Source organism: Passer domesticus, chromosome 1, assembly GCF_036417665.1.
Source record: "Passer domesticus isolate bPasDom1 chromosome 1, bPasDom1.hap1, whole genome shotgun sequence".
In the NCBI taxonomy this organism is placed as follows: Eukaryota; Metazoa; Chordata; class Aves; order Passeriformes; family Passeridae; genus Passer; species Passer domesticus.
This window is the reverse complement of record NC_087474.1, coordinates 151744606-151760837: the sequence shown is the minus strand read 5'-3', so window position 1 is coordinate 151760837 and position 16232 is coordinate 151744606. Positions and strand designations below refer to the sequence as shown.

Below are 16232 nucleotides of genomic sequence, written 5' to 3'. Positions count from 1 at the left end.
TCTTCCTTTCAGTCAAAATAGCCTATGTTGCTAAAGGACAGGAAATGTTCACAACTGAGAAGATGAAAAGGAACTTTACAGATAGCGCTACCAAGTTCCAGCTTTTTAGAAGAACCCATACAAACTACAAGGCAATTGCCACATGTGCTGGGTGGGCAGAAGAGGAGGAGGTAGAAAAAGAGAGGTTCATCTTCTCACCCCAGGTCACCAAGAAAGTCAGTGGAAGAGCCATAAATAAACTTCCTCCCCACTATCCCTGAGTTTGGATGCTCCCCATCCTCTTAAGGCATCTGTTTGATAGCCAAGCTGTGCTAGGAGGTAAAGCTCCCCTCCTCATGTTGCACATAGCCACACTTTGGAGATCATTGCTTAAGGGATGCCAACTCCCCACCAGAAGTCAGTCCTGACCAAGTATCATCTTTCAAAAATGCAAACTTGCATCTGCATTAAGAAACCTACCCCGTTTCAATAATATGCTCACCAAAGTGTTCTGAGATGTGGTCTTGTCTCACAGGAACTTAGAGGCTCTAAGGGTTTATCCACATGTGAGTTTTTTTGTACTTGGAAGTGAGACCAGCAAGCATTTTTACACCTACCTATTCAAAGAGTTTTATTTTCAGTACAAAGAGGGTATCAGACCACTCAGTTTCAACTTCTGCTGAAATTCCTGTGTGACCCAGGACAGCTCATTTCAAGCAGTTCTGAGTCCTCATGGTGACTTGTGCTAAACTAAATTTCTGTAACTGCACCCATACCTGCATAAATCAGCAAGAAACCACAGCTTCAGTCAAAGTTAGTACAGAAATAAAGACTGAAAAACCCCATCTCCAGCTTCTCATTGATAGGTAAGTTCTTGAAGCCAGAAATACCTTCAGAAACAGCTTCCCTCTCCTCTTTCCACCCTCCCATTCCTTCCAGTCTTTGAGCTAGGCTTCAGGGCAATACTTTGCAACTTTGTTTGCCAAAGGAGAAGGATGCTTTCTGTCTGGGAAGCCGGGAAGACTGTGCTGGAGCACAGCAGACCCCGGGCATGCAATTACCCAGGCAGCAGCAACAATATGTTAATTCACTGGATCACTCTGAAATGAAGCACAGTGCAAGTCCCTGGAAAAAGTGAAAAGGAGCCTGTTAAGGAAACTGTGTGAAGGCCTTGTGCACAGCAGCCCCTTGGAGTCCAGACAAGGATGGACTTTGCACAGACATCATTTTTAGACCTGAACTGGCAGCCAGCACGCCTGCTCTTCCCACCGCAGGGCATCCAACAGGAATGATGGGAACTATGCTCAAGGTTGACAGGGGACATTGGGCAAAATCCTTATTTTTAAAAGCTGCCAACACATGCATCAGCCCCTGCAAGGGACACCTGCAGAGCACTCACAGGGCAGATCACAGTCATAATGCCATGCACACTCTGTCTGTGTCCAGAGACTTCTCACACTTCCAGGAGAGCAGTCAGCAGTCTCCTTCTTGGTGTCTGCAGCTGCCAAGCTCACATCCCAAGCTCAGCTCCTCTATTCAGCTGCCCAGAACTCCTTAGGTTACTCCTGTCCTCCAACAACAAACAACAAAGCCAACATAGCAAGGAGTGGAGAAACAGACTGAAATGGACCTTTGGTGAATTTGTTATGAGAAGTCAAAGCCCTCAGAAGGTCTGCATTGACTGGCTACCTCCTGGTGCATCACCCTTCTCCTACTGACTAGGAGTGCTCTCCTCTAACACCCAGACAGAAACTAAGGCCTTGTGACAGCATCACGACAGAAGTAGTCTTGCACTCCTAAATCAGAAGGGATGCCTTGCTGCAGGCAGGAAAACTGGCTTCTCTCCTAGGGAAAAGGGACAGAAGAAGTCACAAAGATCTCTGCTACCTCCCTATGCTGGACACACTGCCCACCTGCATACTATGAATACAGATTCTAGATATCACAGATCTCCTTGAGGAGCAAGCAATGACTTCATCAAAGGCAAGGGCAGCTTTAAACCACCACAGCCTCTTGTAGAGAACTTTCTGTTGTAATCCATATATAGATTAAACTCACCAAGTGGAAGAGTTGCACACCAAAGCTCTTTCTGCATAAGGCTATTGACCAGTGAACTGATACACTGAGGTCAGAGGCTCATCTGTGCCGACACACTTCTTGAGGAATGAGAGTGTGGCTTCCATGCATAAATACAGCTGTTACCCTGAGGAGCAGGGGGACGCCAGTTTAATGCCAAGAAGTTTAAATTCAGTACTTACATTGCACCAAAACTCCTGGGTTGCTGCAGAAATAGGATGAACAACAGCAAACATCTGGAGAAAGTCTTCTGCTAGCTTCTGCTATTCACTGGCTCTTTTGGAGACAGTTTTTTGAGTCTAAAACTAAGACAAATCTTGTTTAAAAATGCATCTGTTTTGTACAGATTGAGTTTTGCTCTCCAAGGAGATGGGAAAAGTAAAGCACAAAACTGATCTGCAAAGACAACAGTGCCTAGCCACAAGCTCTGGCCTTTGCAGAACTCTTGATGGCTGTCCCTGAATGGGAGCACTTTGCTGCCAGATGACGTGTCCCAGACGAGATGACTTTCCTGAAAAGCACTAACACGCGGTTAAAAGCTCAGTTCAGACAAGCAGTGAAAGAAGTCTGTTTTCTGGTTTTTGAGCTGAATATTCAACACTTTCCATGTTTGCTCTCTCACAGGTTATCTAGGCTGCACAATCAGCAAAACTGCAAAAACACTTGCTGGGGCTCAGCTACCAGGCAGTCTGTAATGGAGCTGTTCTGGAGGAAAACAGAAGTGTTATTGTGCTCACGGCTGTCCCAATACAATTAGTCATATGTGATGGAGAGATACGCATCCTCACAGAGCTCTTACTGCCTTGTCAACAGATGAAGTCAAAATGAAAACATCCTAACTATCAACAACCAACCTGAAAGTTGAATCATGAGCCCTGAAAGCAGCCTCAATGCTACAAAGAGATTTCTTCTCTGCAGAAGAAGACAGCTGAATTCCTTCCATCTGTCCTCTTTTTTTTTCTTCCCATGTAATTTCTTGACACTGCTCAATGAAATAACATTTCTTCTTTCATGTCCCCGCTCAAGAAACCCTTCTCTCCTTAATCTGAGTGATGTTGTATGGCCAGGAGAAGAAGGCACACTTGAGACAAGAAGAGAAGAAAGCCTGAGCTTGGGTGGTGGACATCCCAGTTGTCTTCTCTCTGTGACCTCACACAACTTCCCCAATGCTGCTTTATCTCATTTCCCCACTGAAATAGCAAGTCCTCACCATATTGGGTGACTGCCCGGCCTGGTGTTACCAATCCAGGCTTAATTCTGACAATAATCAGAGAAGGCTGATGGCGTGCCTAAGCTTCCCTTACAAGCCAGCATCTCATTTGGTCACACAGACGTGTGACCGACATGTCAGCATCTCATTCAGCACAACCCAGACCATGGTTTTGTGCAGCACTTCTATACTTGTGCACTTCACAAATATTTCTGTCGGTGCCTTTGTGCTCCAAAGATCTTGGCAAACACCCCCTATCACAACAGCACCACTTCTGTGCTGGAAGCTTAGGAGATCCACGTTCTCTCTTCACCACTTAACAGACGTGGTTTGACAGGACATATTCTTGCATCTACACTAATGAGAGATGGAGAAGACTGTCAAACAAATGCCTGGAGTTTGGCTCATGGTACCAGGGGCAGAACATCAGAATGCCACTCAGTTGTTGGGACTTCTCCAGCTGGAATGTTACCTGTCCAGGATGCACCACGCTGATCTCAAAGGGATCCTGTGGTCACTACAGAAAGGACTCTGGATCTACACATGTATTGCACGATGGCAGACCTGGGAGCAGATACCCAGCAGTTCCTCTTGATAACCATTACAGAATTCATTTAGAAACAAATTTCTCTTTCAGAAGCCTCTTTCCCAGCACTGACAAATCTTTTGAGATGCAATTTGTACTGCCAGGGCTCCAGCAAGGTGGGAGCATGCTCTGCTCCACACTGAGGGTGGCCAGCAAGGCAAGGAGCCATTCAGTGGCTCCACATCCATGTCAGAGCTCATAACAGGAAACAAATCCTCCAGATTCAGGTGATTCCCGGGCCGAATTTCAAACAAACTCACACATCCACGCTCACACCAAAGAGCAGACACACATCAAGACCGAAGAGCGGTAGGTTGCCATGGCAGTGTGCATGGGTGATTTTATCACCCTTATCAGCTGCAACAGCATTTAGGCCCATTATCAGAGAACACTGGTATTTTTTTAAGGGTGCACTAGATGAGAGAAGCTGAAAATCAGTGTCAGCCAGAGTATAGAAATCAGCACACAAAGCAGGAGCCCTCGCTTTGAGCAATCTGCCTCCCAAGGGCACACGGAGATTTACCCAGCCCCGGGATTGTACTGGAGATGACGGGCAATGCTGGGCTGGTGAGCTCTCCCCTGCACAGAGGGATGCACAGCCCTCCAGGAGCATGGCAACAGCAAGAGGAGGGCAGTCGCCTGTGCTCTCCATGGAGCCGAGGGAAGTAGGTCAATCCTTCTGCTTTGCTGAGCCTTTTGGCAGGTCGGTGCCACGCTGCCGTCGCCGCTCGCAGCTCGTCACTTGTGCTGCGTGACAGCCACATCGTTCAGAAGTTAACAAATTCAATACATCTAATTAAATCAACCTTGGCATCCATTCAAAACTCATCTCGTGGCTTTTATTTTTTTTTCTGCCTTTTTATTCCCTACTGTTGGTAGTAAAGAGACCCAGCGAGGTGAGATGCAAGAGAAGGTTGCTAAGGAGCAAAGCAGTTTTTATCTCTTTCTTTCTCTCAGTTTTTTATCTCTTCCTCATCTCAATTTTTACTTCCATGCTGCTCTCCTGTCACAGAATCACAGAATCATTAAGGTTGAAAAACATCTCCAGGATCATCAAGTTGTTGCAAAGATGCTTTGTTTTCCTCAAGGGAATAAAACAAATCCACATGGCATCATTCCTTACGCCTCTTTCCTCTTCCCCTGCCCCAGACAAAATTACCTTTTCTATCTCCTTGTAGGCTTTGCAAACAGAATCCAACACATCCTGGGAATCCTTTGGCTCTGCTGCTGACACTTGCCATGCTGAACGTGGACTTGGCAAGCAAGCCAAGCTGGCATAGCTGGCAAAGGGCAGGCACATCAAAGTGTGACCTGCAGCCTGGGGTCCAGACCTGGGCTGGGATGGACACACAGCAAAGTGGGAGCACATCTTCCACCACCAGACTGAGCAAAGCCAGAAAGCAACACAGAGACCACCGGAAATGGCTCATGCCAGCCAGGGTCACCTCCAGCTGCTCTCCCATGCAGTTCCTGACTTACACCATATGCCAGCACTGCTTGGTAGATGTGGTCATGAACATGGGATCACACTGGAGAAGCCATCCAACACAGGCTTGTGGATGGCTACAGAGCTCTAGACAAAGACCACAGCATGAGGAGCTGCCATGTGCACGCCATCCTCAGTGACATCAGGACACACTGGTGAGCTGCCCACACCAGTCCTCTTCCAGACTGACACGGACACTGGGATCATCCTGTCCAATCTCTCATGTCCTACATCAGATCCTTCCTCTTCCAGCAAATCTTCTACTTCTGCCATGTCCTCCCTGCTCTGTGACCATCACCTGGAAGTCAGGATGTAACACAACCTGCTGTCTTTCTGTGCTGTGACTAACAGATGCCAACAAAACTGCCATTCTCAGTTGCAGGAATTTAGTTAAAGACTTTTGGATCATCTGAGAACACTCTTCTGGCTTGGTACCCTAGGAGAAAGTTTATTGGTTTCCCATGTTCTTCATGTTTTCTATAGCCTTTCTGGCCTGGGGAACCAGGACTAGGGAAAATGCCAGGTGTCACCAGACTAAGCCTATGCAGTTTCTTTCAACCAAGCATTGTTTCCTCCATAGATTGATATGAAAGATCTCTCTGTCAAAGAGGGAAGTGTTTTGTATCTGTATGGTGGTGTTATGCACAGAAATTAATCTGCAGTCTGTTCCCTGCTATCACCTCAAAGCCATACTTGTCCTGCCTGCTCAAAATGCAGCTGTTTACCTTCCATGTCTGCACTATTTCCTCTCCTTTAATCCATTCTCCTTCAAAATAGTTCCTAAAGTACTCAAAACAATTCTGGGTAGCTCTTCCTCCAGACTCCTGAAATGACACTGTGCTGTGGTGCTGCTTTGCTGGCAAGCAGAAATCAGTATGTTGGAAAAGCTCTGGCTCCCAGCACTTCAGCTGCCACAGCTGGGTGCTGTTTTCCTGGCAGGAAAGGACATTTAATGCAAAACCTACTGCTTATCCCTTCCTCAGGACTATGAAAATAGTCTTAAAAGCACTTTGAACTCCTCTGGTATGAAAAACACCAGAAGAGTATAAAACATTCCTCTCCTCCATGGCAGAGGATGCCACATGGTCTCTTCATGAACGCAGGAAATCTTTCTCTACAAGAAAGCTGCCCTCCTCACACAGGAAAGGTGATGTGTGATGCTCTGCCAGGCTCAGGATCAACAGTCTCCTCACCCCCTCATTGCCTTTTGCATGTTCCATGCACGCCCCAGGCTGCACAGCAGCAGAGGAATGTACTCATGGGCTGGAGGAAAGTAGTGGCACTAGAGGATACCAATTTGGGGCAGTTGCCTTGGCTGCTGTGAAACAGCACATCTTCCCCAACAGCCTCCCTCCCATCTCCCCTCACTGTCTGTGAGAGTCTCTCCCATGTGCTGACTACATGCTCTGTGAAAAATACATTTACATTTCCTTCAAACTGATCAGATTTGAGCAGGGCAGTTATGTGACCTCATACAACAGATGCCTTCCCCGGCCATGCCAGTCACATCAGGTGCTGTGTGAATACAGAGGAAGGGGCAGCCTTGGAGGAGATCCAGATGACCCCAAGAGAAGCCAGGAAGAGCAAAAACCAACAGTTTCAAGCAGTGGTTGCTCATGCTACCCAATTAATTAGTCACTCACCTTTGCAGAGTACAAGTCAATGAGAGATTCTGCTGGGTTTAAGAGGGGTGGGTGATGGGAGCTGCTCTGACTTTCTAACACAGAAGGAAAATGGGATAACCACTAAGCACAGAGCAAACACCACGGTCTGTGGGGTTTTGGACTCTTTGCAGTGGGTTTTTCAACTGGCTTTCTTCAAAGGATGAAGAAGTGTAAGAAAGTCCCATCTCTGTGCTGCACATTACTGCTCCAATCAGTAAGGATACAGTTTACAGTGATGTGGTTTGGACTGCTGAAACACATCAGGTTCTACAACACAGACCTAGGAGCTGCTGGAGCACAGACAGGAGAGCAGTGATTTGCACTTCCAGGGTGAGAATGAAACCAGAAGCTGCCTTTGATACTCATACACATGGAGCATGTTAGTAAGTGCGAGTGGAACAGTGTCCTTAGAGGAAGAGCCATCAGCTCAGCATCATCTTTGCACTCAATTTTTCATGTTTTCTCTTGAATGAACTTCTGAGGGAAGAAGTCCAAAAAGATAAATTAATTCTAATGCATTTGCTCTTTTGCAACATTTAGGTACAAGCAGTAGGACAGGTGAACAATCCACATGCCCTTGGAACAAACACCATCAGCTTGGGAGCTGCACCATCCCTTTAGCAGCAACTTCTCTTTCTTGCATTTTCTCCTCTCCCAGTCTAAATGGTGGGTCTGAGAAAAATTACTAGCAGAGATAGGAAAAAATGATCCAGAGGACCAATGTTACCAGTGTTCCCAAATCCAGTGCACTCTTTCATGTCTTCCAGGTAACACAAAGCAACTAACATCAGCCTGCTTCAGCGCTGGCCTAGGTCTCACCACGGCTGCTTCCAACTCCATCCCAGCCAGGACCAGTCTGAAGGACTCCCTCCCTTCCCCTCTTCCTAAAAAGGATCCTCATCGTCCCCTTGAGCTCAGCCAAACCAAACTCCAAAAGCACTGAGACGAGCGAGCAGCACAGGGCAGTGCGAGTGCTCAGCCAGCCCAAGGCAGAAGGCTGAGACATTTCACACCACTGCTGCCAATGTCTCCACTGCAGGCAGGAACACTGCGGGGCCACGACAGGAAATTGGGTCTTAATCACCATCTCACTTTTCATTCCCCACTTCAGTTCTGCTATTTTAGCAGCTGCTGCGAGCTGGCTCCGCACTTTCAGATGAGCAGCCGTTGGGGCACAGGGTTTAGCTTGAGTGTTTTCACTCAGTTGAGGCTGCAAATCCAAACGCAAAGAGAAAAATGAAGATGGGGGAGGTTCAGGGTAGTGATCTGGTAGCAGTGAAGACTTTAAGACACAACACCAAACAAGCACCAGTCTCTTGCACAGGCTGCCAGTGCCTGGAACAGGCTGGTGAGGCCAGACGGGCAGGACACCGGCACTGTGCAGACTGACGGACTGGGCTTGCTGCCCACTTAGGACAGCTGTGTGACATGGTCCAATGCAGATGTGTCTCCAGGTGCTTCCCCTCCTCCTTGTTCACAGTACATCTGTAGATCTGCTGCAGTAGTAGGGTCAGCTGGAGCAGCTCCCTGCTCAAGCTTTGCAGCAGCCAGGGAGAACCCCCTTTGCAGGGGGGAAATCTGCTGTCACCATAACCAGTGCAGATGGTAGACCCAGCCCCATACACCTGCACCTGGGATCAACTAAAGGGGAGAAGCTGCTGGGAGCTGGAAAAAGACACAGCCAGAGCTCAATGGCACAACCATCCCTGTGGAACAGTGTAAAAATGCTCACCAAGTGCCCATCAGCCCATGCTCACGTGGCCTGTGGACCTCCAGAAGGCAAATGTTAAAATTATGAAATCCTTGAGCCAAGACAGAAAGTAACCTTTGCCACAAAACTAATTGAATCTTTGAGGAAAAGCACAGTATTTAGTGTCCCTGTACTGCCTCAAACAACACTATTCCTGAAAAAATCCGCACTAGTCTTGTGCCATGCCCTCAAGTCCTACTTTGCCTTCCCATCACATCCACAGGTCACAGATGCAGTGGGTGCACAGACTGTGAGTGACTCCACCACTGCCAAATTGCAGTGACCTACAGGAGTTTTCCCTTCTCCAAGCTGGCCTTGATCTGACCACCACCTTCTTCAGAAAAGGATGGGAAGTCAGACTTGCTGCAAGAAGGACCCACTAAACTTGCTTTTAACACCCGCCCTCTCCCCCCAGACAGCCCGGGGCATGAGCACTGCTACAGCAGGTGTAGGACTCATCTCACTCACCCTAGAGCCATCTGAAATATTGTATCTAGCCAGAGTGAGCTGGCTGGGGCACGCCACATCTCATCAAAGAAAGGTGTTTGCAGCCTTGGCACCTGCATCCAAACAAGTCGGCACAGGGTGTTTTTGCAGGTGATGAAGAATCTGCCACACAGCTAAGGAGGATGAAGGTGCAATTTGTCCCATTCATCAGGGGTCCATCACACCTTAAACCCTATGGACAATGTTTACTACATCGCCCCTGGCTGCAGCATAAACCAAAAGCTGCACTGCTGACCTGCATGGGGGGGGGTGATGACTCCCACCTTGCCAACCAGTCAAGTGCAAAAAAGCAGACACTTCCAGAGGGCAAACTGCTCTCAAAGCCTAACTTCAGTACCTGACATGTCACTGCCTCCACCTCAGTGCACTTCCAGCCCTTAATCCCTGCACTGCCCCAGTAAGGGGAGGCAGAATAGATATTCTCCATTTCAGGTTCCCACCTGGTGCTCCAGTTCTCCCAGTAAGCCAAGATGGGTTTGTGCTCATAGAGAACAAGGGATAAGGTGCAGATGCACATTAGCTCATCCTCAGCCCTGCCTCGGTGGGTAGCAGCTTTTGGCAACCAGGTAGGTTGGGAACTAGGAGCAGCAAGAACTCAAACAGCTCCACAGGGATTCATTTCACATGAGGATGGTTATCAGAGCGTGCAGATAAGTAGTACCTTCAGCACAGCTGTATTAACACATCTCAGTAAAACTCCCTGAGACTCCAAGACAGAAAATGCCACATGGGCAGCTAATTTCCACCTAATAGCACATTTTCCTCCGGCAGAAGTTATAGACTGCAAGTGCTTCATGAGCCATTTGTAGGAACATTTGTAGGCACTACTGAGGAACTCAGAAACTTAATTATCTCTTTTAAAATGACCTGTGTGATTTAAAAACCTATTTGGACTTCAGGTGCCCTGGGATCTGTAATCCCTGATCTAGTTGCTTAGCTGGCATGATCTTGAAGTTACCATACAGGCCATTCACATTGCTATAAACTGTTCTACCAACTCACCAAACCCTCAAACATGCCCCCAAATCCACCATCCCAAACTGACAGAGAGAAACAGAACCGCAACAACAACTTCCTTATCCTTATCCACTACCTGCCTGAGCTTCCCAAATGATGGCTAGAGTACAAATCCCCTCTACTGGGGTCAGCAAACTTTCAGCATGAACAAATGCCCAAACATCTTTAGTCATTAAAAATATATATATTTAGGGAAGTTATTATGCTTCTCGGAAACTTTTTGCAATACTATTACCAAGGCTCACCAGCAGTTTTTAGAGCCCAGTGGCAGTTCACAGCTTGAACCAAAAGACACACCACACGCAAACCCTCTTACTAATAATGGCCTGAAGGGCTGGAAAGCCCCTGTGCCTGTCTCAGTCCGTGCTGCACTGAGGTGACATGCCTGGGTGCTCGATTTGAATATGTATAGCTGAGACTACCCACGGGGGAAGCACAGATCCTGCCTCTGAGCTGCCGTCCTGACCCCAGTGATGCAAGGTGAATGGGGCAGAGACAAGTGTTCTCATTTCTCTACCCCAAAAATATTTCCACCAAGTGATGGTTAAGAGCATTCATCAGAATTGTGGGGCTTTTTTAGACATGTCAGTGTGGGATGACATGGCCAAAGTGGAAGGACCTGTTGATAAAATTCCTGATGCCCTGGCCCTTGAATTCACTAACTGATGCTACACAATCCCCAAATGGCAAAATCCCATCCTTTCTACCAAGAGCAACATCAGATTATCACTCAAAAAAATTTTAGTCTTGAGGTCGTTTCATAGCATGTGAACATCTTTGATGCAGAGCCTAAACAGAGGAGGCCTTAAAGGCATTTTCTATTATACAAGGCAGGGATCTAACTGAGACTATTTTACAAGCCATCATGCAGGGGTTTCTGCTAGCCAGATGCAATAAGTTTTGGTTTTTTTTATTTTACACATGATCAGGACCCAGTCCTTTACTCCAAAGGTCTGTTTCAGCCTGTTTCAGAAGAACACAAGCTCCAATGAATGTAGCAAAGTATCAAAATCACAGAACCACCAAATGGGCTGGGTTGTAAGGGACCTTCAAGGATGATCTAGTCCAACCCCCTTGCTATGAGCAGGGATATCTCTCACTAGATCAGGATGATTAGAGCTCTGTCCAGCCTAACCTTGACAACTTCCAGGGATGGAAGTGTTCCACAGGGAGCATCTACAGTTTCTCTGGGTAACCTGTTCCAGTGTCTCACCACCCTTACTCAGTAACTGCTGAGATCCAAATCATGCTGCTGGCACACAGCACAGATTCTCAAGCCAGATTTTTCTTCCTGGCTCTGGTTCATGTGTGCCGAGAAATCAGGTGCAGCACCTGACATGCCTCCACTGCCCCACTGGAAGGCCCTGTCCCAGGCTCCTGCTGATGAAAGGGACACACTGCTCAAGGCACAGATCCTCAGTCATGGCCCAGGACCTTCATGGAAACCAAACATCCTTGGCAGTTTAAGGATGGTGCGAACCACAGGTGATGCCCAAGAGTGTGGTACAGGTGGGGTCCCAGCCATCCCCAGTGACACCACCCACACACAGGCAGGTACATCAGGCAGAGCCCATGTGCTGCCATCACTGGCAGCTTGGCCTTCGCTGCAATGCGCCCTTGAAAAATTTCTTCTTTTAACTCCAAATTTCCCTCATTGCTGTACAGCCCTTTGCACCCATCCAAGCCTAAGCCACTTCAGTCCCCTGCCATCCCATGTGGGTTAACACCTCCCCAGCAGCTCCTGCCATCCTGTACGTATCTCCTACAGCCACCTTCACAGCTCAGCTCCTTCTGCATCTCCCCCAAGAGCAGGCTCCTTTCTACTGCTCATCACTTCTTAAATCTGTTGCTCACAGAGCTTTGAGGCCAGTGGTTTTGGAAGCAGAGGGAGGTTCAGACACATGCTCTCAAGTAGCCTGCAAATTTGTCTCTGAACGCAGTAATTTCATAGCCTCTCATGGAGCTGAGTACATTGGGTACAACTCTCACTTGCCATTGAGTCAACAGGGTTTTTTTTGCACTTTACTACAGCCAGTATTTTTCCCTTAATGATTCAAAAGTAACATGCTGCAACAGCAGCTGCCTTACCTGTTTCTACACCTTCTGGTTTGTTCTGCTGAAGAAGGGGTACGATGGCTCTGGAAAAACACAAACAAAACAAAAAAAAACCCCAAAGTATCGAGGAAAGTCACTAATGGCATCTATTAAAAAGACAAATATTGCATGTCGTGGAGAACAGCTATAAAAGCTGCAGCCTTTCAACACTAGCTTTCATTTCAAGGTGACATGAGCTGCCCCATACCCTGTACCCCCTGAGGGAAGCAAAACCTCCCCTCCCTGTGAACCCTTTAGATGAACAAACCAAGGAGCAAAGGTGCCAGAGATCCAATGCACGTTCACAGAAAAGCATGGATAGTGAAATTAAGGTTCCTGGCTCTCGGCATCACACTACAGCTGTTATAAAACAGGATATCCATCTCAGCAGCACAGCTATCAATACTCCAGCATGAGTCATCTGCAATACTTATCTAATGGTGAGTAAGCTGCTCCTGTCAGTCATACTTTCCAGATAAATCTGTGAAGAAAACAAGAAGGAAGAAAAAAAACCTATCAGAACATGTTATCAGAGAAATAAAATGTAGGGCATGATATCTGGTCAGCAAGACAGCACCCAAAGTGGCAGAGGGAAAGGTAGTTTGGGGGTCACTGGATGAAACACTAAATCAATCACAATGTGACCCTTCCTGCTGGTGGATGCCTCAGCCAACACCCACGCAGGGGCTGTGCATGACACAGCTTTTGGGGCTGGGACTCCAACGTACAGACCTGTCAGCCTGGGGGTTTGTGCTCATCACTTCCCTGCTTGGCAGTGAGTGATTATCCAAGGGAGGACACAGTGCTCAGGAAGAGTTGCTTGGGGTCAGGGTCTTTAACATCCCCAACAGCAGAGAAACCCCAGCCTGGCCATGCACTGGGTGCAAAACAATCCTAAACACTGGGGATGCTTCCCCACCTCCCCCTATTTTGACTAAAGGACAACAACTAATTGCAAATAATTTAGTGGTGAAAATAATAACAGGAAAAGATAAAGACACTTCCTTTCAAGTCTGTTTGAGGAAATCAACCCTGAATGACCACACAGGGTCATTTGCACCCAGCCATATGCAACCTTTGTGTTCGCTGCCTGCCTGAGTCTTGCAGCCTCTGGTGAGCCATGGGAGCTGAGGCCAAGCCTCAGAGAACTTTCTCACAGAGAAATCGCTGCTGGGGAGGTGGAGGAAATACCCCAAGGGTCTCCCAAGGGGGTATGGGTGTCTCACAGAGATTTCAGAGGGGAGCTGGGGAGCGGGGCCTGTGAGGGGAGAAAATTCCAAACACGTCCCCAACTTCACATGCCAGAAAGTGAGAGAAAACCCCATGTATGAATCACCCTGTGCTGATATCTCAGAGCCACTAAAGTGTTTCACACAGGCTGCCGTGCAGCCTCCTGCCAGAACAGAGGAGCCCATTTGCTGTTCTTGCAGCCCACCTGTGAGGCTTTTTGGGCAAGGGGATCCCAGGGTGGGCAAAATGCTTCTGTCAGCTTGCCTGCAAGTGGGGAGAGGCACAAGGGCTGTGGGAACCAACACAGATCCACCAAACCCCAAGACCTCCACACCCAAGACTGAAGCCTGACATGGCCACCTTAATCTCCTCCTACCTGGAAGGGACTGGAAAATAAGAGTTCTTGTCATGGCTAGTATTTCATAGAATCACAAAATGGTTTTGGTTGGAAGTTGACCTTAAAGATCATCTTGTCCAAATCAACTGCCACGGGCAGGGACAGTTTCCAGGCACAGTAGACCAGGTTGCTTAAAGCCTCATTTAACCTGGTCTTAAACACTTCCAGGCATGGGTATCTACAGCTTCTGCGGACAAACTGTTACATCATCTCACCACCCTCATTAAAAAATAAAATTCTTCCTCATGTCCAGACCAAACCTAGCCTCTTTCAGTATGAAGCTACTGCCCCTTGTCCTATCACTCCATGTCCTCGTCAGAAGTCCCCCTTCAGAACTCTTATAGCCCCTTCAGGTGGTTATAAGGTCTCCCCAGAGCCTTCTCTTCTCCAGGCTGAACAACCTCAGCTCTCTCAGCCTTTCCTCAAAGGTGAGATGCTCCAGCCCTCTGATCATCTCCATGGCCTCCTCTGGACCTGCTAAAAAGGTCCACGCTCCTCTCAGACTGGGGACCCACTGCTGAGCATTTCACACTGCAGCTCAGCACTGCTCAGGGTGACCTCTGTTTTCCCTGCCTGCCCTGGGGACAAAGGCCTTGTCAGACAAGTGCAGGAACTGACACAATCAAGAACAAGCTAGACTGTGTTTTTTTCTCTGGGTTAAATTTTGTTCAAGTCAGTGCTGCAGTGCTGCAAAATCCTGTGCACCCAGGCACCAACAGCAGGGATGGGATCGGTTTGAAAGGGAAAAGACAGTGGAACCAACCCCTGTGGCATGGGCACACTCAGCCCACGTGAGAAGGGCCACATAACCACATCCCCACACAGTCATTCTCAGCACTTCATTTTACAGGCCTCAGAATAAAACTGATTCCTTCACCAGAGCACAAGCTCTGTATGGGGGCAGCCATTTAGAAATAAAACCAGGCTAACTTAGTCTCTCCTGAAACCTCAGACTTATTTTCATATACATATTTTTCTTCCCTTTTTTTTTAAATAGCATTGAGAAGGGCCTGCCTTGAACATGAACTCAATAAGCACCCACCTCAGGCAAATACATAATCCTACCCAGAAACAAACCAACACCTTAGTCCCTTTTATTAAAAACCTTCCCCCAAAATTAGAACACTTATTTTTATTTTCAGCCTAATAACCACCATAACAGGTGAGACCCACTTGCTCCTGAAGCATCAGCATCCTTCTGTCTCAGCAGGTCATCCATCTCCTCCCTGATATACCTGTACTGGGCTGAACAAGCAACCTCCTGCTCCAGGCTTTCCCATTCCAGGTCTCCCTGTCTACCTCTTCCCCTGTGAATTTATCTGAAGAACATGAGAACTGGACCCAGTAAGCACTCTCGGGAAGGCCACTTGCCTCTGAGAAACCCTCCTGTTTTCCTAGGTTCTCCTCTGAGACCTTCCTACTAGCATTTTTTGATTTTGGGTTTGGGGCTTTGTCTGGTGTTTTTTATTTCAGTTATGCTGTATGGTCAAAACTGCCTTTAAAATGTCTAAACATGCATTATATATGAAATTAATATGCAGGGAAGAGGGGGGGAAACTGTCTTATCTTCCTGCCAAGATGCAAATAAAGTGCTGAGTAGGAAGTGAACTGGCCACAGATGTAATCTAGCCCTGTTGGTGCTTTAGAGCACGTGTGATACAATATTAGACCCAAATTAGGAGATTCTTACAAATGAAAAGACCATTTTGCCAGTTCAGTTTTTGGTGAAAAAAAAAGAAGAAAAAAATAAGAGAGGTCTATTTGCTCTAATACAGCATTTAGCCTAGCGGGTTTTGCAGGAATAAAAAGAACAAAATCAATAATAACCTATATAGCAACCTATCACAGTTCTGCACATTTCTATCGGTAAATAAATGTAGCTGTATTACAAGGATTGCCCATCTGTATTATGATACGACGGCAAACAAACGTGCACTGCTAGCTTTGGACCAAGGCTCTGGAATTTACAGAAGCAAGGAAAAATCAACAGGGGCTTTGCCTGAATAAAGACCGCTGGTTTAAGCACACATGGCTTGTGCCAGTGTTCAGTGAACCAGCTTGGCCTGCATGTGTGTGTGCACAGTTAAAGATAACCATCTCAATATATTTATATCAAAGAGGGAGAGCAAAAAAACCCTCACATGCAAAACATGGTGACGTTCTCACAGATCTTGCAGATCTGGAGGCAACCGAGCCGCGCTGTCACAAGAGGTCACAGCTCTCGAGTTAATAACCC

The 16232-nt window shown here is 47.3% G+C and overlaps 1 long non-coding RNA gene across 11 annotated transcripts in view; it reads right to left on the bottom strand.

Moving 5' to 3' along the window:
• The window catches only part of LOC135285073 (uncharacterized), a 148000-nt gene that overhangs the window by 26428 nt on the left and 105340 nt on the right, over window positions 1-16232 (bottom strand). Inside the window, exon 6 of one of the 11 annotated variants that reach the window (XR_010350097.1) lies at window positions 12364-12850. The exons of the other annotated variants lie outside the window; for them this stretch is intronic. This is a non-coding gene — a long non-coding RNA (uncharacterized LOC135285073). The remainder of the gene's footprint in view (window positions 1-12363; window positions 12851-16232) is intronic. 11 annotated transcript variants of the gene reach the window in all.